A 27,206-nucleotide genomic window follows, 5' to 3' on the forward strand; every position below is an offset into this window, starting at 1 on the left:
AGCTGAGACTAGAACTGGTACCCATATGGGATGCCAGCACTTCAGGTAAAGGCTTAACCTTCTATGCCACAGCGCCAACCCCCCTTCTTTTCTTTGTTCCTGTCTTCCTAAAAGTGATTTTCCCTAGTAGTATGCCTTTATTATTAGTGTATCTTTAGGTTATTTTTAAACTTTTTTTTGTTATTGCCATGATTTATTTTTTAAAAAATATGATAACAGAGTTTTTGAAAATTGGTAACAATCAACTTTGGTTACATTTTTTTTTTTTGACAGGCAGAGTGGACAGTGAGAGAGAGAGACAGAGAGAAAGGTCTTCTTTTGCCGTTGGTTCACCCTCCAATGGCCGCCGCAGCCAGTGCGCTGCGGCCGGCGCACTGCGCTGATCCGATGGCAGGAGCCAGGTGCTTCTCCTGGTCTTCCATGGGGTGCAGGGCCCAAGCACTTGGGCCATCCTCCATTGCACTCCCTGGCCACAGCAGAGAGCTGGCCTGGAAGAGGGGCAACCGGGACAGAATCCGGCGCCCCTACCGGGACTAGAACCCGGTGTGCCGGCACCGCAAGGCGGAGGATTAGCTTAGTGAGCTGCAGCGCTGGCCAACTTTGGTTACATTTAAAAATCTACATTTTAAATCCTCTTCCTCTCATGTTTTAAATTTTTGATGTCATAATTTACATCTTTTGTAGTGCATATCTCTTTAAAGATTTATTTTATTTGAAAGGGAGAGTTTCAGAGAGAGATGGAGAAGATACACACACACACACACACACGCACACACACACACACACACACACAGATCTTTCATCTGCTAATTCACTCTCCAAATGGTTGCAATGGCCATGGCTGGGCCAGGCTAAAGCCAAGAGCCTAGTACTCCATCTGGGTATCCCATGTGTTGGCAGAAGTCAAGCACTTGGGCTGCCTTTTGCTGCTTTCCCAGGCACATTAGCAGGGAGCTGGATCAGAAGTGGGCAGCTGGGACTCAAACTGACACTCATATAGGATGTTGGCAGGCAGCAGCCTAACCTGCTGTGCCACAATGACGGCCTCACATATATCTTAGCTAATTCCTTTTTTTAAATAGAAGGCTTTTAATTAATAAACATAAATTTCAGAAGTACAACTTTTGGATTGTAGTGGTTCTTTCCCCCATACCCGCCCTCCCACCCCCAAACCATCCCACAACCTACTCACTCTCCCATCCCATTCTTCATTAAGATTCATTTTTAATTATCTTTATATACAGAAGATCAACTCTATACCAAGTAAAGATTTCAACAGTTTGCACCCACACAGACACACAAAGTATAAAGTACTGTTTGAAGACTAGTTTTACCGTTAATTCTCATAGTACAACACATTAAGGACAGAGGTCCTACATGGAGAGCATGTGCACAGTGACTCCTGTTGTTGATTTAACAACTGGCACTCTTATTTATGACGTCCGTATGTAAGCCATTCTGACTGGGGTGAGGTGAAACCTCATTGTGGTTTTGATTTGCATTTCCCTGATTGCTAGTGATCCTGAACATTTTTCATGTATCTGTTGGCCATTTGGATTTCTTCTTCTGAAAAATGTCTGTTTAAGTCCTTGGCCCATCTCTTAAGTGAGCTATTTGTTTTGTTGTGGTGGAGTTTCTTGATCTTTTGTAGATTATGATTTTTAATCCTTTATTAGTTGTATAATTTGCAAATAATTTCTCCCATTCTGTCAGTTGTTTCTTCACATTCCTGACAATTTCTTTAGCAATACAGAAACTTCTCAATTTGATGTAATCCTGGTTGTTAATTTTGGCTTTGACTGCCTGTGTCTCTGGGGATCTTTTCCAAGAAGTCTTTGCCTGTGCCAATATCTTGCAGAGTTTCTCTGATGTTCTCTAATAATTTGATGGTGTCAGATTGTAGATTTAGATCTTTAATCCATGTTGAGTAGATTTTGTGTAAGGTGTAAGGTCTTGCTTCATACTTCTGCATGTAGAAATCCAATTTTCCCAGCACCATTTGTTGAATAGACTATCCTTGCCCCAGAAATTGGTTGCAGCTCCTTGATCAAATATAATCAAATATAATTTAGTTATAGATGTTTGGATTGACTTCTGGTGTTTCTATCCTTTCCATTGGTCTATCCATCTGTGTGTTTTTTTTTTAACCAGTACCATGCTGTTTGGGTTATAATTGACCTGTAGTATGTTTTGAAATCTGGTATTGTGATACCTCCGGCTCTGTTTTTGTTGTACAAGATTGATTTAGCTATTTGAGGTCTCCTGTGCCTCCATATAAATTTCAGCATCATTTTTTTCCAGATCTGAGAAGAATGTCTTTGGTATTTTGATTGGTATCACACTGAATCTGTAAATTGCCTTTGGAAGATTAGACATTTTGATGATATTGATTCTTCCAATCCATGACATGGAAGATTTTTCCATTTTTTGCATCTTCTATTTCTTTCTTTAAAGTTTTATAATTCTCATCATAGAGATCTTTGACATTCTTGATTAAGTTTATTCCAAGGTATTTGATTTTTTGGTGGCTATTGTGTATGGATTGAACTTAGAAGTTCTTTCTCAGCCATGACACTGTTTGTGTATTGATTTTTATATCCTGCTACTTTACCAAACTCTTCTATGAGTTCCAGTAGTCTCTTAGTGGAGTTCTTTGGATCCCCTAAATAAAGAACAATGTCATCTGCAAATAGGGATAGTTTAACTTCTTTCTTCCCAATTTGTATCACTTTGATTTCTTTTTCTTGCCTTTTGGCTCTGTCTAAAACTTCCAGTACTATATTGAATAGCAATGGTGAGAGTGAGCATCCCTGTCTGGTACTGGATCTCAGTGGAATGTTTCCAACTTTTCCCATTCAATATGATGCTCCCATTCTCAGTCCCATTCTCCACTAAGATCTATTTTTTAAAAAAGATTTATTTATTTATTTGAAAGACTTACAGAGAGGTGGTGGGGGGAGGGAAGGAGGGAGTTCCTCCATCTACTGGGTCACTCTCTAGATGGCCACAATGTCCAGAGCTATGCTAATCTGAAACCAGGAACCTGGAGCTTTGGAAGAAGCCAAAACCCATGGGTTTTGGTCATCTTCTACTGCTTTCCCAGGCCATAACAGAGAGCTAGATTGGAAGAAGAGCAGCTGGAACACCAGCCAGTGCCCATATGGGATGCAGCCACTGCAGGTGATGGCTTTATCCACTACACGACAGCACTAGCCCCTCAATTAACTTTATATAAAGAAGACCAACCCTATACTAAGCAAAGAGTTCAATAATTTTCACGAAAAAAAAAAATCCCACAAAATAGTTCCTCAACAGTCAAGACAAGGGCTGTTCAAAGTCTTTGCATCTTGATTTCATTAAAAAAAAAAAGAAACTTAATTAACTTTAAAAAAGCACCCAAGAATGATATGTCTTAGACATAATACAACTCTTTGAGGACAGAGGTCCTGCATAGGAAGTTAGTGCACAATGACTCCTGTTGTTAATCTAAAAATTAACACTCTTATGATGTTGGTGATTACTTGAGGCTCTTGACCTGAGCTGTCTAGGCTGTGGAAGCCTTCTGAATCCACAAACTCCATAAGTATTTAGACAAAGCCATAAGCAGAGTCTCTTTTCCTTTTAGAGAAAATACCCCCTTTTTTGATGACCACTTCTTTCCACGGGTCTCACCCACCAAGATCCTTCATGTAGGACATTCTTTGCTACAGTGTCTTGGCTTTCCATGCCTGAAATGCTCTCATGGGCTTTTCAGCCAGACCAGAAAGCCTTCAGGGCTGATTCTGAGGTCAGAGTGCTTCTTAAAGCAATTGTCATTCTGAGTCTGCTGTGTGGACTGTTTCCCATGTTGGAGCATTCACTCCTTTTTAATTCTATCTATTATTATTACCAGACACTTAATCCTACTCATATGATAACTTTAATACTTAAGGCAGTATTTTTTACCACCCAGCTTAAGGGGATTTGGGGCCCATGAGAAGATTTAAATTGTACCCTTAGAAATAAGTCCATAGGAATATATGCAGAACTATACAGCTTTACAGTTAAAAGCTTCATACGCTTCATAGTCACAAATTTAAGAACATGGTGATTCTTCCCATTGTGCCTGCCCTCCCATCCATACTCCCACCCCTGTTCTTCCCCCCTCTTATTCCCATTCTTTATTTTTTTTTCACTGAGATCTATTATTTTTTAAAGATTTATCTTATTTATTTGAAAGGCATAGTTACAGAGAGGCAGAGGCAGAAGAGAGAGAAGTCTTCCATCTGCTGGTTCACTCCCCAAATGGCTGTAATGGCTGGAACAGGGCCAATCTGAAACCAGGAGCCAGGAGCTTCCTCTGGGTCTTGCATGTGGATGTAGGGATCCAAGAACTTGGACCATCTTTTACTGCCATAGTAGAGAGCTGGATCAGAAGTGGAGTAGCTGGGACTCAAATCAGTGCCCATATGGGATGCCAGCACTAAGGGTGGCTTTACCCACTATGCCATATCACTGGCCCCTGAGATCCAATTTCAATGGACTGTATACACGTATGTTTAACTCTATGTTAAGTAAAGAGTTCAACAAATAGTATGAAAAAAAAACTCTGTTCCTCAACAGTCAAAGCAAGGACTATTCAAGCCATTGCTTCTTAAAGTGTCAATTTCATTTCTACAGATTGCCTTCTAGGTGCTTTATTAGTTATCACAGGTCAAGGAGAACATGAGGTTTTGTCCCTTTGGGACTGGTTTATTTCACTGAGTATGATATTTTCCAGATTCATCCATTTTGTTGTAAATGACCAGATTGCATTTTTTACCTCTGTGTAGTGTTCCACATGTACATTTCCCATAATTTCTTTATACAGTCTTCAGTTAATGGGTATTCGAGTTGATTCCATGTATTAGCTATTGTGAATTGAGCTGCAATAAACATGGGGGTACAGTTAACTCTTTCATATTCTGATTTCCTTTCCCTTGGGTAAATTCCCAGGAGTGGGATGGCTGGGACATATGGTAGGTCTATATTCAGATTTCTGAGGTATATCCATACTGTCTTACATAGTGGCTTTACCAGTTTACATTCCCACCAACAGTGGATTAGGGTGTCTTTTTCCCCGCATCCTCATCAGCATTTGTTGTTCATTGATTTCTGTTTGAAAGACATTCTAACTGGGGTAAGAGGAAAGCTCATTGTGGTTTTGATTTGCATTTCCCTGATTGCTAGTGATCCTGAGCAATTTTTCATGTGTCTGTTGGCCATTTTGATTACCTCTTTTGAAAAATGTCTGTATAAGTCCTTTGCCCATTTCTTAACTGGGTTGTTTTGTTGTTGTTGAGTTTCTTGATCTCTTTATACTCCTGCACGAGGAAATCAAGTTTTCTCAGCACTGTTTGTTGAGGAGACTGTCTTTGCTCAATGGATTGGTTTTAGCTCCTTTGTCAAAGATAAGTTGGTTGTAGATGCTTGGATTGATTTCTGGTGTTTCAATTCTGTTCCATTGGTCTGTCCATCTGTTTTTCTATCAGTGTCAGGTTGTTTTGATTATAACTGCCCTGTAATATGCATTGAAATCTGATGTTGTGATGCCTCTGGCTTTGTTTTTGTTGTATAAGATTGCTTCAGCTATTTATTTTATTTTATTTTGACAGGCAGAGTTAGAGACAGAGAGAAAGGTCTTTTTTCCATTTGGTTCACCCTTCAAATGGCTGCTACGGCAGGCGTGCTGCGCTGATCTGAAGCCAGGAGCCAGGTGCTTCCTCCTGGTCTCCCATGGGGTGCAGGATCCAAGCACTTGGGCCATCCTCCACTGCCTTCTCGGGCCACAGCAGAGAGCTGGACTGGAAGAGGAGCCACCGGGACAGAACCTGGAGTGCTGGTGCTGCAGGCGGAGGATTAGCCTAGTGAGCCATGGTGCCGGCCTACTTTAACTATTTAGGGTCCCTCTTTTTGACTGTTTTGAATAGCTTGAGAAGTATTAGAGTTAGTTCTTCTTTAAATGTCTGGTAGAATTCAGTATTTTATTGAACCTGTAAATTGCTTTAGGAAGTATGGACATTTTGATGGTGTTGATTCTTCAATCCATGAACATGGAAGATTTTTTTCATTTTCATTTCTCTTTAAGATCTCAATTTCATGGGAGAAATTTTTTTTCATGTCATATATGGATATCATTAGTTTGTGCATTAGCTTCTGATTTCTTCTAAGTAATATTACAGTCAAGTTTTTGAATTCCATTTCTGGCATTTATTCAGTCTCTTCATCTTCTAATCTAATATTGAATTGCTGTATTCTTTTGGGATCATCATGTTGTGTTCCTTTTTCTTGTTTCTTGAATTGCTGCATTTATTATTCGGCATTTGTGGAGATACTCGTTGGTTTCTTCTGCTTTTTTTTCTCTGTGGCAGCTTTTATCTTTGGACTATGCCTCTGGATTAATGGAGTGTCTACTTTTTCAGTGACTACCTAGAGGAGTGAGTGTGGTAGGTGTGGTCAGGGAGCTCTGTTCAGTGCTCTAAGGTGAAGGCAGTGTTTAAGGTGACATCCAGGTTGTGTGATAAATCTCCATTTCTTATCAGAGGGGACGTTTGTTCTGCTCTGTTGGCATAGACTCAGATCACCTCCTCTCATCAAAGGAGATCATGCTTGGGCGCTAGCCCCCGTGGGTATAATATTCATCTGCACTGCCACCAGGAACACACAAAGGATCTGTGCAGTTTGATGTAAGCAGATTCCCTAGTAATGTCCCTCACCAGGGAACCAGGGATCCCTGAGCATGTGGAGCCTCCCACAGTGACTGCCCAAAGTCCCAGCCACACCTTGAGCCTTCCCAAACAGCCTCAGTGTTTTCAAAGCTCTACAGTCTGTTTTTTCACAGACCCAGCAGCACACAAGCCTCTCACAGTCATGAGCACCCAGCCCCCTGGCTATTCTCCCCACCAGACTCGGGAGTCTCCACTCGGTTGGTTGCTGCACATGGACACGAGTTGGTGCAGCTGTTACATGTGTCCAAAATGGCACCTTCTCTCTATTGGCTTGTTACAGGATGCTGTTGCAGGGTGATTGGGAAGAGAGAAACGTGCCCACCTGGATTCCCTCCAGGCTTTTCCTGCAGCTTTATCACCCGTGGGTTGGGCTGCAGCAGTCTGTTCTCAACTCATTCTCCAAAGCTGGTGTGGAGGCTCTTGGTGGCTAAGGTCCTGAGTTGTGTATGTTCACACCCTCCACAGTGTCCCTCTAATTTGCATGGAGTTTCCTCTGCCATTTTCTTCCTACATCTTCCCTGAGACTGCACTCAATCCACGTTTTAAAAACTATCCTCTAGACTGGAGCAGTAAGCTCCCTCCCTACTCTGCCATCTCAATCCCTCCCCTTGCTATTATTTTTGAAGTTTTATCTTTTTAATATTCAGGATATAAGTGGTTTACACACCATGATTGGGATGTTCTGCATTGACTGTACATATCTTTATCAGTGAATTTTATACCTTCAGATGTTTTCATGTTCCTAGTTAGCATCCTTTCCTTTCAACTTGAAGAACTCTCTGTAGTATCTTTTGTAAGACAGATCTGGTGGTGATGAACTCCTTCAGCTTCCGTTTGTCTGGAAAAGCCTTTATCTTGCCTTTAGGAAGAAGAGCTTTGCTGGAGATAGAGTTCTTGGTTGGTATTTTTTTCCACTTTAGTATGTTGACTATCTTGTCCCTTTGCGCTCTGGCCTGTAAGAGTTCTGCTGAGAAGTTCTGATGCTAGGTGTATTGGAACGTCCTCAACTGTTGCTCATTTCCTTTTTGCTTTCAGGAGCCTCTCTTTGTCTTCTGCTTTTGAAAGTAAAATTGTGTCTTGGATTAGTCTTCCTTGAATCAAATCTGACTGGAGTCTTTGGCCTTCCTGTACCTGCATATTTACATCTTGCTCCAGGTTTGGAAATTCTCCTGCTGCTATTCCTCTAAGTAAGCTTTCTGCCCCTTTGTCTCTCACTTTGCCCTCCTCAATTCCAATAATCGCACTATTTTCTCCTCTGATGTTTTCTCATAAATCCTGCATGCATTCTTCATTCATTTTATCCATTTCTTGCTTCTCCTCTAACTGTACATTTTCTAGTAGCGCATCTTTGATCTCACTGATTGTTTCTTCTCCTTGATTTATCCTGTTCATGTTCTCCATTGCATTTTTATTTGATTCATTACATTTTTAGCTCCAGGATTTTCACCCTCTTCTTCTTCCTCTTCCTGTTTCTTCTTCTTTCTCTTTAGTATTTCAATCTCTTTGTTAAATATTTCTGAGTTGTTTCTCTGTATTTTCTTGAAGTTCATGTCAATTACTGACAATAGTTTTCTTGGATTTTTTTTTTTTAGATAAAACACACATCTCCATTTCTTTAGGGTCAGTCACTGGCAACTTATGTGTCCATTTGATGTTCTTGATGCTTATGGTTTTGTGTCAGTTACTATATACTGATGATGTTGGGTATTTATTCCAGTCTTGTAGTCTGCTTTAGTCTATGTCCTTTTATGGTAGTTCTGTCCATGAAATTTGAGCAGACTGTTTTGGTTCCTAGGCTCATGAGTGCTACAGCTGGTGCAGCACTTAGAGCACTCATCTCTGATGTGTTGCAGCTGGCATAGTCCAGGCTAGAGTCCCATGAAGGATCTGTGCTGGCATGAAATCTGCTTTATGGTTGTCAAATGGTAGATCTATTACTTGGATGGAGTTGGCTTCTTTTTGGTTTCTGAGAGGGCTCCTCTTGGATAACTGGATGGATTCCTGGGTGGGCCGTACTGCTCAGTTCTGTGGCTATGATAGCCTGGGATTAGGGAGACAGGGTTGTTTAAGGTCCACAGCTGAGATTCAACTGTTCAGGTGTATCTCCAGGGACAGGTATGTCTTCAGGTAGGTTGCTAGGTAAACAGGTCTTCTCAGACTGTGGTTGAAAAGACCTGGAACCAATTTATTAGGTCATTTCAAAATCTACAATCTGATCAAGGTCAGCCTGCAGAGGTACTACTGGACATGACTTTCCTTGGGTCTCCAGATGGGTAGCTCTGCTCTCAGTCTGTAGAAAAGAGGGTCTAGGGCTATTTGAGTTTCTGTTGAGGGATAGAGTTCAGTAAGCCTGCCTCAGGAACTGAGAGGGATGCATCCCCAGGAGAATTCTGAGTAGAATTGCTCCTAAAACCACAGATGGGAAGGACTTCAAGGTTAAATCAGAACCTATTCTGGGACTAATATTGGCAATCCCAACCTGATGGCACCAGCAAGCAGAACTATGAGGAATTCCCTATTCAGACAAGATTGCTTGGCATGCTGCCACTTAGAGGCTGGAGGGAACATTCAAGGTCCTTTCTAGAACTTATGTATGTGAGATGAAGCCGGAAAACCTGTCCAGAGTCCAGACCTGCTTCCCAGTAGTTATCTGCTTAGGTAGGGCAGCTCGGGGGTTTAGAAGATAGGGATTGAGACTGAGACAGGAGCCACTAAGGGTCTGCTGTGAGACAAGACAAGCAAACCCATCTTGGTGCATCTCCCTCTGGGTCCTGGTGTGAGCTATGTTATGCGGAAACCATGACTGAGGGAGACTAGAGCTCAGGTACACAGTAACTTTTGGGTCTGCTGCTGAGATACATGTCAGGGGGCAGAGGAGCATGGCTGGGGCACTGGCGTGCACTAATTTCATCTTGGCAGATGGCTTTGGCTGAAGCCTCAAGGCCAAATGGAGCTGTAGCCAAGTACTTCGGGGAACAGCCATTTTTGAGTGTGACCTTGGGAGCAAACTTGGTAAACACTTGGGAGCAAAAACCTAGCTCCAGATCTGTACTCTCAAAACAGTCTCAGAAGTACGCTGGGATTTTACAACCTCCTAACTGAATTCAAAGGCTCGCACTAAGAGACTTTTGTTTGAAGATAGATGTAGAATTCTTGTTGTGAGGTGATAAAACGTGGTTGTTTTGGTACTCTGACATCTTTTTTTTTTTTGAAAGAGTTAGAGAAGGATGGAGGGATGGAGAGATGGAGGGAGAGAGTGAGAGTGAGAGAGATCTCCCATCTGCTGGTTCACTCCCCCAGATGGCCACAATGACTGAAGCTGAGCTGATCTGCAGCCAGGAGCTTCTTCTAGTCTCTCACACAGGTGAAGGGGCCCAAGAAATTTGGGGCATCCACTGCTGCTTTCCTAGGTGCATTAGCAGGGAGCTAGATTGGAAATGGAACAGCTGAGACTGGAATGGGCGCCCATATGGGATGCCGGCACTGCAGGTATTGGCTTTAACCTGTGTGACACAGCCAGCCCCAGTATTCTGCCATCTTGCTCATGCCATTCTCCATATTGTGATCTTAAAACAATAAATATTTGATCATCAAACCTTCTAGGTTGCAGTTTGTCGGTTTTCTAGGGATGCCATAACAAACTCCTGTAACTTTGGGTGTTTAAAGTGATAGAAATTAAATCTCACAGTTCTGAAGTCCAAATTCAAGGTGGTAGCAGAGTTGGTTCTTTCTGGAGGCTCTGAGGGAGACTCTGTTCTGTGCCTCTCTCCTCCCTTCCACTGGTGTGGGCAATTCTTGGTGGTGTTAGGCTAGTAGAGGCGTCACTTCCAGCTCTGTTTCTTTCTTCCCTCTGTGTCTGTCTCTGCATCTTCACTGGGGATTCTCTTCTCCACACTTCTCTTCTCGTAAGGACACCAGTCATTGGATTAAGGCACAGTGTAATCCAGTAGGACCTCTCTTTAATTTTATTATATCCACGAAGATCCTATTTCGAAATAAAGCCACACAAGGTTCCAGATGGACATACAGTGGGAGGGGGGCATTACTCAACCCAACACAAAGACCCTTCATTTAATAAATATTGAGCCCCTACTGTGTTTCTTGAGTCCCAAGCCCTTTTATGACTTCTCAGGCCTCAGGATAAATATGAATTTGCTCCTTTCTAGCCTAATGCCAGGCCTACTTTTTCCCTCAGATGTATCAAGGTCCTTGCTATATTGGCCCATGAGTTCCTTATCCTGGGCTTCTCCCACTTGTCTGTTATACTTTGGATATCAGCTCAGCTATCACCTTTCTGAGCCAAGTCCCCCTGTTATATTCTCATGGAATCCTGTTCCCTTCCTTTATAGATCTTATGAGAGTCTGTATTTTCTCCTTTATGCATGTGTTTAATATTTCTCTTCTTCCTGACATCATACACAGAGATCCCGTTTCCTTTACTTCACTATCACAATCCTGGAGTTAGGTCAATAAATATTTGTTGAAAAAGTGAACCCACACATGGCACTGAAACTGAGGATATCAAAAGAAAAGCCAGCATTGTTTACTAAGATATAGGTGGTAACTATGCATTGTTTACCTAATTTTTCTGTGTAGAATTCATGCCTGATATTCCTGATGAGGTGGTTGGCTAGACATTGTTCTGGTCATGAGTCTACCTGAGTTACAAACATGGACAAGAGACTACCTTGATTCCTCATTTACTCTCATTTCCCATATGATCACATCCTGGATATTTTGCATCCACAAAGTCTCTCAGTCTGTCGACTGCCCTCTGTTTTAGCTGTCGCTGGCCTCATAGAGATTTTCCCCATCTCTTGTCTCCAAATCAGTCTCCATGCTGGCTGTTCCTTGCAGATAACACTACCTCTCTCCAATCTACTTTGTCCACTCTAGGCATGTAAATATCTTTAAAACAAAGTTTTCAATAACTTGTTGTGCTAGTTTTGCAAGGCTTACAAAACCAAAGTACCACAAACTGAGTGGCTTAGACAACAGAACTTTGTTGTCCTATAGACCTGGGTGCTACAAGTCTGACATCGAGGAGTTGGCAAGGTTGGTTCCTTCTGAGGGACATGAGGGGAAGGTCTGTTCTGCCCCTCTTTCCTTGGTGTGTAGATGGCTGTCTTCTCCCCACCTCCCACACTATCTTCCCCTATGCATGGATGTCTCTGTCAACGTGCCTCTTTTTATAAGGACATCAGTCATGTTGGATCCGAGCCCACACTAATGACCTTATTCTCCAAAAACGGCCACATTATAAGGAATTAGGAGCTAGGAGCTCCCACAGATATATTTTTTAGGGTAACAGTCCCTTTTGTGCTTGACATTACCTGCGAGGACAGCTCTTCGCTGTGGCTTCCTGGAATTCCCGTTAAGTGGCTCCAATGGGGCTCATCTCTCCCTGTTCTCCTTGGTCTCTTGCATGCAGTGCTCCAGGTGTAAAGGATTTCTTGCTTCTTCTTGCCTTAGGGACACCTATGTGCAAATGCTCATGCCACTTGCCTATTAGCCCTGGTGATCAGTCCCCACCCTCGGGCTAAGATTAGATATCACATCCTCTCAGAAGCCTGCCCTGATGCTCCGCTGTCAGTTCTGGACCAGGCACTCCTGTTGCACACTCAGCACAGACCTGAATCTCAGTATGCTGTCCTCCCTACAGACCGGTAGACGCCCAGTTATCAGGACTGTGTCTGGTTCCTCGTTACACCACCCAGCCTGGCATGGTGCCTGGAACATGAGTCTCTTGATAAAATACTGTCAGAATGAAAGAATGCCTATGCAATCATTCAGGATTCTGAACAGATAAAGGGAAGAAAGGCAGTCGATCTCAAATTGCTGTCCAAGAAGCAACAGTCCAGTTAATTCACTGTGGATGGAGCAGAGACCAACCAGGAGTGGGAGGAACCCTCTCTCCTTGAAAGGACTTTGCAATTTCTTATTGCTTCAGCTTTAAAGCCCAACTCATAGGAGCTCTGGGATGGAGAAACTCTTAGAGCCCTTGTAGTGGAAACTCCTCATTTTTTAAAGAAGGGGACAATTGAAGCTGGATGGAAGGAAGGACTTTCGTTACTGTTCCGGTTTCAATATGATCTGGCCCCCAGGACGCATATGTTAATGGTACCAACAGTGGCTTAGAGGTGGAGCTTTGGAAAGTTATGAGGTTAGATGAGGTCATTAGGGTAGAGTCCCATAATTGAATTCTGCTGGCCTTATTTTTTATTTTTATTTATTTATTTATTTTTTTGACAGGCAGAGTGGACAGAGAGAGAGAGACAGAGAAAGGTCTTCCTTTGCCATTGGTTCACCCTCCAATGGCTGCCGCGGCTGGCGCGCTGCGGCCGGCGCACCGCGCTGATCCGATGGCAGGAGCCAGGTGCTTCTTCTGGTCTCCCATGGGGTGCAGGGCCCAAGGACTTGGGCCATCCTCCACTGCACTCCTGGGCCACAGCAGAGAGCTGGACTGGAAGAGGGGCAACTGGGACAGAATCCGGCGCCCTGACTGGGACTAGAACCCGGTGTGCCGGCGCCGCAAGGCGGAGGATTAGCCTAGTGAGCCACGGCGCCGGCATTGAATTCTGCTGGCCTTATAAGGAGAGAGCATGTAGAGATAAACAGACACGTGCACTCCCTGTCTCTTGCCATGTGATGCTCTGTACTACCTTGGGACTCTGTCGGCAAGAAATCTTCACCAGGGGCCGGTGTTGTGGCCCAGTGGGTTACGCCACTGCGTGCAGATCTGACGTTGCACATCAGAGCTCCTGTTCCAGTCCCAACTAACTGCTTCTGATTCAGCTCCCTGCGGATGCACCTGGGATAGCAATGGCAGATGGCCCAGCTCCTTGGAGGGCTGTACCCTTGTGAGAGACCTGGTTGGAGTTCCTGCCTCCTGGCTGCAGTCTGTTTCAGCCTCAGTTGTTGTCTGTGTCCACCCCCTCCCCCAGCCCATCACTCTGCCTTCCAAATAAATAACTCTTTAAAAACAAAACAAAAGAAGTCTTCACCGGAGGCAGAACTAACTCTTCCTGCTTGACATGGACTGCAACCCTCAAGAACCATGAGCCAACATAAACCTCTTTTATTTATAAAACCAGGCTGCCTCAGGCATTTTATTTCAGCAGTGCAAAGCTGACTAATATAATTGTTATGCCATTTTTATTGTTAGAGGCTTGTTGACTTCTCCCTGAGAAGAGGAATGCTTGCCTGTTATACGGAAGTCATATTGATGGAAAACAAGACAACGGACTCGGGTCTGCTCTCCAGGTGTGTGGTCCTGCCCCTCTCCAGGTAAGTGATCTCGAAAGTTACTTAATCTGCCTGTGACACACAGTCTCTCCATCTGTAAAAAGGGGACGAAGGGAGTACTTATCTCCTAGAGCTATTTTGAGAACTCAAGGAACAAAAGCATGTTCATTGAGTGGCAGGTGGCCAGTGTCCCTATGCAAACATTAGCTGTTTATATGCCAAGGAAGAGGAAAGTGTTTCAGAAAAGCAACCAACCAGTTGTTACATGTTGGAAGTCTGCCTAACCTGCAGTTAGGTCAAACAGAAACTGGAGGCTCAGTCACACTGACCACCCACTCTTCCTTGTACACATAGGTAGTGTTGTTGGGTTAGTTTGGACAATAACACGTGGATAATCTCCTGACCCACTGATACCTTTATCAAATCACTCAAAATGATTTTTTTCTCAGGTTAGATGAGCACTTTGAAATTCCCTGTTCTTGCAAGGCAGGCAGCGAGGAAACCCGATGGTGAAAGGTAACACATCTGCTTTGGTTTGGACGTGGTTTGTCTCCTCTGTAACTCATGTGGGAATTTGGCCCCCAGTGTGATGCTACTGAGAGGTGGTGGGAAGACGAAGAGGTTTTTGGGTCAGTGATGCCCTGCTCATGGGCGAGGGTTCACGGGAGGACGCCTGCCCCTGCAGAACCGGATGAGTTGCTCTAAGAGCAGGTTGTTGTAAAGCGAGGTTGACCCTTCCTGTGTTCTGTCTCCCCTGCATGTGCTCACTTGTCCTGCTTTTCTGACCCAAGATGAAGCAGTACAAGGCCTCTGCCAATTGCCAGTGCCATGCCCTTGAACTATGAGCCAAAATAAACTCCTTTCCCTTATAAATTACCCATCCTTGGGTATTCTGCTATAGCAACAGAACATACACAGAGACAACATCGCCCATTGCAGCGGCACCCTGGGCTTTCAACTCTCCTCTGCCCATCCTTCTTTGCCCACAAACAGTTCACAGTGGAACGTGGATGGTCACGGGGGATGAGCCCGATTCCCTCAGCTAGGGCATTGCACCACATCTGGGCTCTCTCTGGCTTTTACATCTTTGATAACATTTCACTTATTTATTTGGGAGGGAATGTGGGAGGGAAAGCAAGCAAGCTCTCATTCACGGGTTCACTCCCCAAATGCTTGCAATGGCCAGGACTGGGCTGAGCTGAGCCTGAGAGCCAGGAACTCAATCCAGGTCTCTCGTGTGGGTGGTAATTACCTGAGCCGCCGTTGCTGCCTCCCAAGGGGCTGCATTAGCAGGAAAGTAGATTTAGGAGCTGGAGCCTTCTGAACCCACATACTCCAGTGTGGGGCATGGGTATTTTAACTGGAGTCTTGGCTGTCAGGCTGAATGCTTATCCCCACTTTTATGTCTTGATGACCATGTGGCTCTCTGTAGGATATATTTCTATACGTTGGTTTTCTATGCATCTGCCTTTTGTCAATTACCATGTAACCAACAGGCAATCAACAAACACATCAAGCGTGTTGAATCACTACATAGCAGACTTAGTATACTCTTCCATAGTCTTTGAATTATTGTTGCAAGGAATGAAACAGAGACAAATCCTCAGGTTTTCTTGAGGCAGAAGAAGAGATGATAGTCTACCTGTTAATTTGTTTCTTGCAGCTTATCCTCAGATTTGTCAACACTTCTTTGCCATGTATTTCTTAGGCATTTAAAAAACAATTCTTTAAAAATATTTTTAAATTTTTTATTTGTATTTGTCTTTGAGAAATAATTATATATATTTATAGGGTACCATGTGATATTTTGATACATGGATGCTTTGTGGAATGATCAGATAAGGCTAATTAACCTATTCCATCACCTCCAGCACTCATTTCATACTGAAAGCATTTAAAACATGTAACTCTGGGAGCTTTCTTGAAATACACAACTGCTGTCACCATGCTGTGCAGTTGATCACCAGACCCTCACTGTCTCACTGAAACTTTATACCCTTTGATCAACATCTCCTCTGCTTCTGCCCACACCTGCTCCTCCAGCCTCTGGTATCCACCTTTCTCCTCTCTCGCCTCTCTGAGTTTGACTTGCTTAGATTTCACTTGTGTTCTCATAACTGATGTAGCGATTAAAAGTTGTTACTCAGTGCACTCTGGGTTCCATCGGGTCTGGAGGCATAATTACACTTCATACACTAAGGAATAAGGTTTATACTAACTCGGGCTCCACATTTCACTGTGGAGTGCTGCCATCTGTCTCCCATGGGAATGATCCATGGTGGCTCATTGATTCAAACTCTCGTCAGCTGAATCAGAAAAGCCTATGCTTCCGTCTCCTTGCGGATACTGTGGCTCTGAGAGAGTAGCAGTAAGTTCAGCTTACCAGTGACATGCTATAGTGAGCGCTGGCCATAGCAGTCCCACAAAAGTGCCTGCCTTTGCCTGAGCTTGCAGCACAAGCCACTGCTATTTAACGCTTCTTGTTTGTTTAGATAGATTGGCTGGTATTGCTATCAACATGGCAATTATTCCTTGCTCGGTGGACGTATGTCCACATGCCTGGAGTTATTGACAAGCAAGATGCTGAGTCAGTTTAGTAAAATGCATAATCCATCCAACGACTGCGTCATCTTTCTGGGCCAAATGCCAAGTCCAGCTAGTTCCTGGAAGAAGACTCCCTCTAGTGAACACTTAGACCACACTGGGAGTCTCCAGGAAAGTCACATTGTCTTAATTAACTTTCGCTTTGTAATCCTCTTGAAATATGGTAACAAATGTCCACCGACTCAATGGTTTCCCTTTAAGATGGTCTTTGCTATCCTAAGCACCTTCTGTGTCCATTCAGATTTTAGAAGTGGCTATTAATTTCCATAACATCATGCTCCATTTGCTAATTTTTTATCTTATAAGCTTTTAATTTTATAATAGTATTAGATTTATAGAAAAGTTGCAAAGATATTGCAGGGATCATCTATATGCCCCTCACGGATTTTTTCCATTGTTTACATCTTACCAAGGTTCGTTGTTACAGCTGAAGGACCAGTATTAGCATGCTACTGTTTCTCGCCAGTGTCATTCTCCTGGGCAGTGCCTCCTATGTTTAGTAGTCAGTTCTCACTAGTCTGCTTTCTTCTGTGGCACTTTCTCAGCCTTTCCTAGCTTTTGATGACCTTGGTGGTTTTTAGGGGGTGACTGTCTTGCTGTTTGTGTGGCTGATTTTTTTCATGGTTTTTTTGAAGGATGACCACAGAGATGAAGTGTTATTTTCATTGTGTTATAATAAGTGTACGTGTTATCAACGTGATTATTAACATGAGGATGTTAACCTTGATCAACTGACTGAGAAAGCTTTTTCATGTTTGCATTTTGATTGGGATTATATTACATCTATGGGTAAATTTGAAGAGACCTAACATCTTAATCTTGTGTTTATTTTAATCGATAAACATGAACTGTACATATTTATAGTGCACAGTATGATTTTTTGAATATGTATGTATTTTTGGAGTGGCTAAATCAAGCTAATTAACATATTCTTTATTTTTTTAAAATTTATTTGATGGGTAGTTATAGACAGTGAGAGAGAGAGAGACAGAGAGAAAGGTCTTCCTTCCATTGGTTCACTCCCCAGTGACTGCTACGGCCGGCGCTGTGCTGATCTGAAGCCAGGAGCCAGGTGCTTCTTCCTGGTCTCCCATGCAGGTGCAGGGACCCAAGGACTTGGGCCATCCTCCACTGCCCTCCCAGGCCACAGCAGAGAGCTGGAATGGAAGAGGAGCAGCCAGGACTAGAACCTGGCACTCATATGGGATACAGGCACTGCAGGCGGAGGATTAACCAAGTGAGCCATGGTGCCGGCCCCAATTAACATATTCTTTACCTCACAAATTTATTTTTTTTTTAAATTTATTTATTTATTTAATTTTTTTACAGGCAGAGTGGACAGTGAGAGAGAGAGAGAGACAGAGAAAAAGGTCTTCCTTTACCGTTGGTTTACCCTCCAATGGCCGCTGCAGTCGGCACATTGCACTGATCCGAAGCTGGGAGCCAGGTGCTTCTCTTGATCTCCCACACGGGTGCAGGGCCCAAGCACTTGGGCCATCCTCCACTGCCTTCTCGGGCCACAGCAGAGAGCTGGACTGGAAGAGGAGCAACCGGGACAGAATCCGGTGCCCCAACTGGGACTAGAACCTGGTGTGCTGGCGCCGCAAGGCGGAGGATTAGCCTATTGATTCGCAGCGCCAGCCTATTCTTTTTTTAAGTTTTATTTATTTATTTTTTTTTTTGAAAGAGTTACACACAGAGAGAAAAGGCAGAGAGCGAGAAAGAGGACTTCCACCTGCTGGATCACTCCCCAATTGGCTGCAGCGGCTAGAGCTGGACCGATCCAAAGCCAGGAGCCAGGAGCTTCTTCCAGGTCTCCCATACAGGTGCAGGGGTCCCAGGATTTGAGCCATCTTCTACTGCTTTTCCAAGTCACAGCAGAGAGCTGGATTGGAAGTGGAGCAGCTGAGACTTGAACTGGCGCCCATATGGGATGCCAGCACTGCAGGCAGTGGCTTTACCTGTTACACCACAGCACCGGCCCCACAAACTTATTCTTAATTTGTAGTGAGAACACTTAAAACATACATGCTTGGCAATTTTTTTAAAGTCAGAAACCTCCTGCCAAAGCAGCCTGGAGGGGGAGCTCTAAAAGAGACAAACCCATTGACCTACACAGGTCTGAGTCTTTTAAATACATCTGAGGGAAAGAAAAAGAACAGCAGTTAACAATCAGAACAGGGGACAAAACCCGTCAAAAGGCCAGATTTGCAATCTCGTCTGTTCTGTCTAGCTTGCTTGTGATAAAGCAAAAAACAAAACAAAACAAAACAAAACAACAACAAAAAAAACCAAAGAAGATGGGATTGGTGCCTTCTGTTTTCACAGTAAACTGGGAAGGGTGTCCTCACCACTCCTTTGCTGTCCTCATGATCTTTCTCTCTCTCTCTCTTTTTTTTTTTTGTTTGATTTTTAAATCTCAGCTCCCACATTAAAGGAGAACATGCAATGTTTGCCCTTCTGTGTCTAGTTTACGTCCTCCAGTTGCATCCATTTTGTTGTTAATGGTAGAATTTTATAACTGAATAGTATTCCACTGTGTGTGTGTGCATATGCACCACTGTGTGTGTGTGTACATGTGCACCACTGTGTGTGTGTGTGTGTGCGTGTACATATGCACACACTGCATTTTTTTATCAGTTCATCTGATGATGGACACCTTGGTTGATTCCACATTTTGGTTATTAACAGTGTTGCTATAAACATGGTGGGATGGGTATCCCTTTGATACATTGTGTTCAAGTCTTTTGAGTATATCCCAGTAGTGGGATTAATGGATCATATGGCATGTCTATTTCTGGCTTTTTAAGAAATCTCCACTGTTTTCCACAGTGGATGCACTAATTTGCATTCCTACCAACAGTGTATAAGTGTTCTCCTTCCTCTACATCCTCTCCAGCATATGTTACTCTATGTGTTTTGGATTTTTAGCTGTTGTGATGGGGGTGAGGTGATCTCATTGCGGTTTTGATTTGCATTTCCCTGATGGCTAGTGATGTTGAGTGTTTTTTCATATATTCATATATTTTCATATATTCATATATTGACCATTTTTATTTCTTCTTTTGATAACTGTCTATTGAAGTCCTTTGCCCATTTCTCAACTGGATTGGTTGTTTCTGTTAAATTTTTTAAGTTGCTGATATATTCGGGATATTAATCCTTTGTTAGATAGGTTTTTTGCAAATATTTTTTCCCATTCTGCAAGATGCATCTTCATTCCATTGATTGTTTCCTTTGCTATAAAAAAGCTTCTGAGTTTGACACAGTCCCATTTGTTTAGTTTTGCTTTTGTTGCCTGTGCTTTGGAGGTCTTGTCCAAGAAGTTGTCCCTACACCAATGTCTTGGATTGTTTCCTCTGTGTTTTCTACCAGCAACTTTATAGTCTCAGATCTTAAATTTAGGTCTTTGATGCATCTTAAGTTGATTTTTGTATATGATGAGAAATATGGATCTATTTTAATTCTTCTACATATATGCGTCCAGTTTTGCCAGCACCATTTGTTGACGAGACTATTCTTATTCCACTGTATGGTCTGAGAACTTTTGTCAAAAATCAGTTGGCTGTATGTATGTGGAGTCATTTCTGGGCTCTCTATTCTGTTCCATTGATCAGTGTATTGGTTTTCATACCAGTACCAACGTGTTTTAATTACGAGCTTTGTAGTATGCTTTGAAATCAGATATTGTGATTCCTCCAGCTTGGTTTTTCCAGTCAGGATCGCTTTGGCTATTTGGGGTCTTTTATGATTCCATATGAATTTTAGGATTATTTTTTCTAACTCTGCAATGAATGCCATTGATATGTTGATAGAGATTACATTGAGTTTGTAAATGACTTTCGGTAGTATAGACATTTTGATGATATTCTGATTTGTGAGCAATGAATACCTTTCCATTTTCTTGTGTCCTCAGTGAATTCTTTTATTAATGTTTGATAAATTTCATTGCAGAGATATTTCACTTTTTAAAGGTTTCCTAAACATTTGATTTTGGTTGTGGCTATGATGAATGGGATTTCTCATGCTATGAGTTCATCATTAACATACAGAAAAGCTACTTTTTTATGTTTATTTTGTAACCTGCAACTTTGCTGAACTGGTTTATCAATTCTTTTTTTTTTTTTTTTTTTTTTTTTTTTTTGACAGGCAGAGTGGACAGTGAGAGAGAGAGACAGAGAGAAAGGTCTTCCTTTGCCGTTGGTTCACCCTCCAATGGCCGCCGCGGCTGGCGCGCTGCGGCCGGCGCACCGCGCTGATCCGATGGCAGGAGCCAGGAGCCAGGTGCTTTTCCTGGTCTCCCATGGGGTGCAGGGCCCAAGCACCTGGGCCATCCTCCACTGCACTCCCTGGCCACAGCAGAGGGCTGGCCTGGAAGAGGGGCAACCGGGACAGAATCCGGCGCCCCGACCGGGACTAGAACCCGGTGTGCCGGCGCCGCTAGGCGGAGGATTAGCCTAGTGAGCCGCGGCGCCGGCCTGGTTTATCAATTCTAACAGCTATTTGGTGGTGTGCTTAGATTTTTCCACGTACAACATCATGTCATCCACAAACGCGGATAATTTGACTTCTTCTTTTCCAATTTTGATGTCCTTTATTTCTTTCTCCTCCATAATTGCATAATTGCTCTTGCTAAACTTCTAGTACTATATTGAAGAAGAGAGGTGAAGGTGGACATCCTTGTCTAGTTCCAGATCTCAGGGGAAATGCTTTCTGTTTTTCCACATTCAGTAGGATATTGGCTGCTGGTTTGTGACTTATATACCTTATAATTTTGAGGAATATTCCTTTTATACCTAATTTTTTTTTATCATGAAGTGGTGTTGAATCTTATCAAATGCTTTCTCTGCATCTATTGAGATGACCATATGGTTTTCATTCTGCATTCTGTCACTTGGCTTGTTGCTTTGGCAACAAGCTTTTTACTATTGTATTTTGAGGATTTTCTGTGCATTTGAGATACTAGTCCTTGGTCAAACGTAAGATTTGCAAATATTTTCTTCTACCCTTCAGCTTTTCACTTAACCATCTTAACAGGTTCCTTGACAGAGTAAGTTTTTAATTTTGATGAAGTTCAATTTATCAAATTTTCCTTTATGTATCATACTTTATTTTGGTGTCAAGTCCAAGACCTGTTTGCCTAGAATTGAGAAAAGGCACAGCCAAGAACAACGGCCAGGCTCCTACATCTAGGCTTAGAGTAGAGTAGGTAGAATTGAGTGTACCTTCTCAAGGTCTAAAGAGCAAGAGCAGGGCCTTGCTTGGTGTGCAACATCTATGCAGTGTGCTTAGCAGAGGACACATTAAAGGAACATGAATTAGAATGACTTCTGCTCCTGACTGAAAACATGTGATGCGGTAGGGTGATGCACACACATCCTTAGAGTCCCAAAAGAAGAGATGTGGGACCTAGAATGCTGCATCCAGCCGAATTATTTATCAAAGTGAGAGCCAAGTAATCTTTTCAGATATGCAAGTGCCCAGAAAGTTTCTCTTCAGCTAATAATCTACAAAGAGGTCTTCAACCATCGCACTAGTTGTTTGATTAACTCACATTCCATATGCAATACAGAGATTTGAACAGATTTAGATACTATGAATGTGTATACGGTGCAAATACCTTTCTGTTCTCCCCATAGTTGTCTTTTTTCATTTTAGAAGTTTTAAATGTGAGTTGTATATAACATTACTTTATTCCTGCATCTTCACAACAAATATATTCCTTAAATTTGCCCTTTCCTACCTGGTGAAATTTGGTTTCCATTAAGGAATATTTTTGTGGTGTTTGTCCAGTTTTATTTATTTTTTGTTTGTCCAATTTTAACAAAGAGATGACTACTTTGCTTGAGTGAATGCCTCCATGCACAATTCTGCCATTCCTATTGTACCCATTCAATGTAAATGATATATTTTTTTCTGTAAACCTGGACCACTTTGCCAATTTGCTGACCATTATAATGTCTCTACAATTTTAACATTTACATTCTTTGGGAAGGGCATGAACCCAACATCATACTTCTGTAAGATCTTTTTTTTTTTTCCTTTTTTTGACAGGCAGAGTTAGACAGCGAGAGAGAGACACAGAGAGAAAGGTCTTCCTTCTGTTGGTTCATCCCCCAAATGGCTGCTATGGTTGGTGCACCACGCTGATCTGAAGCCAGGAGCCAGGTGCTTCTTCCTGGTCTCCCATGCGGGTGCAGGGCCCAAGCACTTGGGCCATCCTCCACTGCACTCCCGGGCCATAGCAGAGAGCTGGACTGGAAGAGGAGCAACCAGGACAGAATCCGGCGCCCCGACCAGGACTAGAACCCAGAGTGCCAGTGCTGCAGGCGCAGGATAAGCCTAGTGAGCTGCAGCGCCAGCCTCTGTCAGATCTTTAGAAAGAAGGGAACATATAATCTTCATGCATTAAATACTTTTCCTGGTTCTTGCTTTTACCAGAAATCACAAGGGGATGGAACTTCATTTTGAACAGTGCTGCTTCGTTGTGACAGCAGCAAAAGGAGAGGGAGCATGCATTTCCTTCTTACTCTGGTGGCTATATATGTGTGCATTCATACACATTTTTACAATGTAACAGATTCATGCTTTTATGTTTCGTTCCACGTTTTTATTTCCAAGGCAGCAATGGAGAATTATTTTCTCCTTTAAATATGCTCTGTGTGGTTACAATCTATGGAATTAATTATAACATTTCTCTGTTTCCCTATTGATGGAATTTTCAGTTGATGCCAATTTTTACATATTTTAAACTAGTAGTCATGGAACATTTTTGGAGATGTACATCTATTGCTATACTCAATAGATATTTCTGATAATATTTATTATATTTCTATAGACTGAACTATAAGGAGTTGGGGTCACCAGAATAAAGCATTGAATTATATACATGTATTTAAATATTATTTATTTTATTTGAGAGGTAGAGTTACAGACAGTGAGAGGGAGAAACAGAGAGAAAGGTCTTCCATCCGTTGGTTCACTCCCCAAATGGCTGCAACAGCTGGAGATGCACCGATCCAAAGCCAGGAGCCAGGTGCTTCTTCTGGATCTCCTATGCAGGTGCAGGGGCCCAAGGACTTGGGCCATCTTCTACTGCTTTCCCAGGCCACAGCAGAGAGCTGGATTGGAAGAGGAGCAGCCAGGACTAGAATCAGCGCCCATATGGGATGATGGTGCCACAGGTGGAGGATTAACCTGCGCCACAGTGCCAGCCCCTAAATTATATATTTTAAAGATTAGCTGTAGTGGCAGGTGGGGAGGAGATAGGTTCCAACACCGCCTATGTTGAATGGATAATTTCCATATTTCACTCTGGTTCTTATTCTTTCTGACCATTTGAGTTTTTACTTATATGATAAAAATAATAAGGAATAAAAAAGAAATAAGACCACAGTAGTATAATAAAGGAAAATAAAAAAGATAATATTTAAGCAAAAATTTTTCTAGGAAGAAATAAGGATTTATAAGAAGCTTCAAAATTAAAAACAAGCTAAAATGTAAACTTATGTCTCCCTTTCCTCCTCTTCCTTCTCTTCCTCTAATCTTTCTCCATTCAATTTTTAAAAAGATTGTATTTATTTATTTGAGAGGTATAATTACAGACAGACAGAAAAGTCTTCCATCCATGGGTTCACTCCCCAAATGGCCCCAACAACTGGAGCTGAGCCAATCTGAAGCCAGGAGCTGGAGCTTCTTCCGGGTGTCCCACACGTGTGCAGAGGCCAAACACTTGGGCCATCTTCCACTGCTTTCTAAGCCCACAAGCAGAGAGCTGATCAGGAAAAGGAACAGCCAGGACATGAACCAGCACCCATGTGGGTTGCTGGTGCTGCAGGCAGAGGCTTAGCCTACTATACCACAGCACAGGCTCCTTCCCATTAAATTTTTATAAAGATATTAATAGCTGGGTGCGTGTTGTGGTGCAGTGGGGTAAGTAGTATAATTGAGAGGTCCATATTCCACATTGGTGTGCTGGTTTGAGTCCTGGCTATTCTCTGCTTCTGATTCAGCTCCTTGCTAATGCTGCTAGGAAGCAGCAAATGATGACCCAAGTGATGGCTCCCACATGGGAGACCAGTTGGAGTTTCCAGCTGCTGGCTTTGGCCTGGCCCAGCTCCCAGTGTTGCGGCCACTTGGGGAGTGACCCAGTAGATGGACGATCTCTCCCTCTTTCTGTCTCTGTCTCTCTGGCACTTTGCCTTTAAAATAAATAAATCTTTAAAAAGATGATAATCATTACAAGTTAAACAATTATTTTTAGCAGTAACTTGAAATGTGGAGAAATTGGAAGAATCAGTTCTTCAAAATTGAGGGAAAATCTTAGAAGGAAAAAGATCAATTTTAAGAAGTATTTGGAAGATGAGAAAGTGATGGATCATCCTAGGGAAGAGGAGACAGCAAGAGGAATCACAGCATGACTTTAGCAGGAACAGAGCTAATTGGCGGGCCATCACAAATGGATCTAAGTTTTCAAATAGCCTTGCCTCACATGGGCTAAAAATGCTAACATCCAAGAACTTGATGTTTTCAGCAAGAACTAGAGTGAGGGCCGGCGCCGTGACTCACTAGGCTAATCCTGCGCCTGCGGCGCTGGTACCCCAGGGTTCTAGTCCCAGTTGGGGTGCCAGATTCTGTCCCGGTTGCTCCTCTTCCAGTCCAGCTCTCTGCTGTGGCCTGGGAAGGCAGTGAGGATGGCCCAAGTGCTTGGGCCCTGCACCCACATGGGAGACCAGGAGGAAGCACCTGGCTCCTGGCTTTGGATCGGCGCAGTGCACCAGCTGTAGCAGCCATTTAGGGGTGAACCAATGGAAGGAAGAGCTTTGGTCCTTATCTTGAAAACTGGGGGACAGAAAAGCCATCAGATAAGGATCTCCTTGACTTAGATTCATTCATTCCTATTCAATTGACAGCATGGTCACCTGTTGGGGACACAGCAGTAGAGTGGATAAATTGTACCTTTGTAGGGTTTACATTATTAATTTTGGAGACAGATCAACAAACAAAATAATATTGTAAAATACAAGGTGGGCATAAATTTTGTGAATAAATCAGTACGAAGGGACGGAGGTAGATGAGGAGTGAGTGTAGGGATATGCTCAATAGGGAGGTAACAGCTCACTCATTCCTTGTCCAACCAAATTCAGGGTGTCTGCTGGGCTTCATCTTTGCATTGTCATGGAAAACAATGCCTTGCCAAAGTAACCATGAGGGTACACCTCAGAGGAATGGTGTGCCCAGTTCAGTGCACATTTTCTTTGCCTTTGACTTCAGAATGAGAGGTTCATCCCCCTTAGCTCCTGCATGCTGTCGTAAGTACTCTGCACAAGCCCCGCCTTCTTTGTGGTTTTTCCCTTCCTCATTCCCCTGCCTTAAATCATGTTCATACAGGATGGGCAAACCCATTGCTGATTGTCTCATTCATGCTTTCCCATTCATATGTTTATCTAAAAGCACATATGAGAAATATGTTTTCTTGATATTCTTTTTCAGTCCTATCCCCTTACCTAGAAATGGACATCAAAGTGACACTTCTTGATAACACAAAAATCTTCAATGAGAGTTCCTTTGTCAGTAAATTATTAGAAATCTTTTTCTGAGTGTGTGAAAACATATCTTGTGAGTAGTCCTACTACATGGAGATTTTAAAAGATTTTAAGATGTTAATTATTTATTCTTGGCTAACAGAAAAATATCTACAATGACATATTTGTGTCACCAAAGTGTTCAAAATTATTTATTTACAATCAAAATATTTTTTCACACATTGTAATGGGCCTATTACAATAGAATTTCCCCACATTTAAAAACATCATCTATGTGGATATTTCTCCAAATAAAAGTTAAATGCCTACATTTTTGTTGTAAGTTACTAAACATCTTTACATCCCAGTTCCCTTCATGTGTAAAATTGGACTCACAGAGGACTTAATGAGATAATACATTTAAAGGGCTTTTTAATGCATTTTAGGTTATCATATGCCTCCTTTCTGAATCCTCAGACTAACTGCATGACTTTACAAGATTTTATAGCGGGCCACTAGTGGGTTAAGCCACTGCGTGCGATGCCAGCATCCTATATAGACCTTGCTTCAATTCTCAGCTGTCCACTTCCAGTCCAGCTCCTTGCTAATGTGCCTGGGAAAGCAGTGAGAGATGGTCAAATGCTTGAACCCCTGTTGCCCATATGGGAGAGCCAGATGGTTCCAGGCTCCTGGCTTCAGCCTGGTCCAGTCCTGGCTGTTGTGGCCGTTTGGGGAGTGAAGCAGTAGATGGAAGAGCTCTCCCTCTACCTTTTCTTCTCTCTGTGTAATTCTGCATTTCAAATAAAAGATATCTTTTACAAAGAAATTAAGTTTAATCTTTTTTTTTCTTGACAGGCAGAGTTAGACAGTGAGAGAGAGAGAGACAGAGAGAAAGGTCTTCCTTTTCCATTGGTTCACTCACCTAATGGCTGCTACGGCCAGCACACTGTGCCGATCCGAAGCCAGGAGCCAGGTGCGATCCGAAGCCAGGAGCCAGGTGCTTCTCCTGGTCTCCCATGAGGGTGCAGGGCCTAAGCACTTGGGCCGTCCTCCACTGCCTTCCCGGGCCACAGCAGAGAGCTGGACA

General features: G+C 42.8%; 1 non-coding gene across 2 annotated transcripts in view; it reads left to right on the forward strand.

Moving 5' to 3' along the window:
• LOC100357943 (uncharacterized) overlaps positions 1-27,206 on the forward strand; it is a 159,691-nt gene that overhangs the window by 19,406 nt on the left and 113,079 nt on the right. The window contains exons 2-3 of one of the 2 annotated variants that reach the window (XR_016211706.1): positions 13,912-14,033; positions 14,441-14,508. This is a non-coding gene — a transcript (uncharacterized LOC100357943). Of the gene's footprint in view, positions 1-13,911; positions 14,034-14,440; positions 14,509-27,206 lie in introns of those variants that run through there. The other variant, XR_016211705.1, reaches the window with a different exon arrangement.

The sequence above is a fragment of the Oryctolagus cuniculus genome, chromosome 1, assembly GCF_051225735.1.
Source record: "Oryctolagus cuniculus isolate XC-2025 breed Fujian yellow rabbit chromosome 1, ASM5122573v1, whole genome shotgun sequence".
Classification (NCBI taxonomy): Eukaryota; Metazoa; Chordata; class Mammalia; order Lagomorpha; family Leporidae; genus Oryctolagus; species Oryctolagus cuniculus.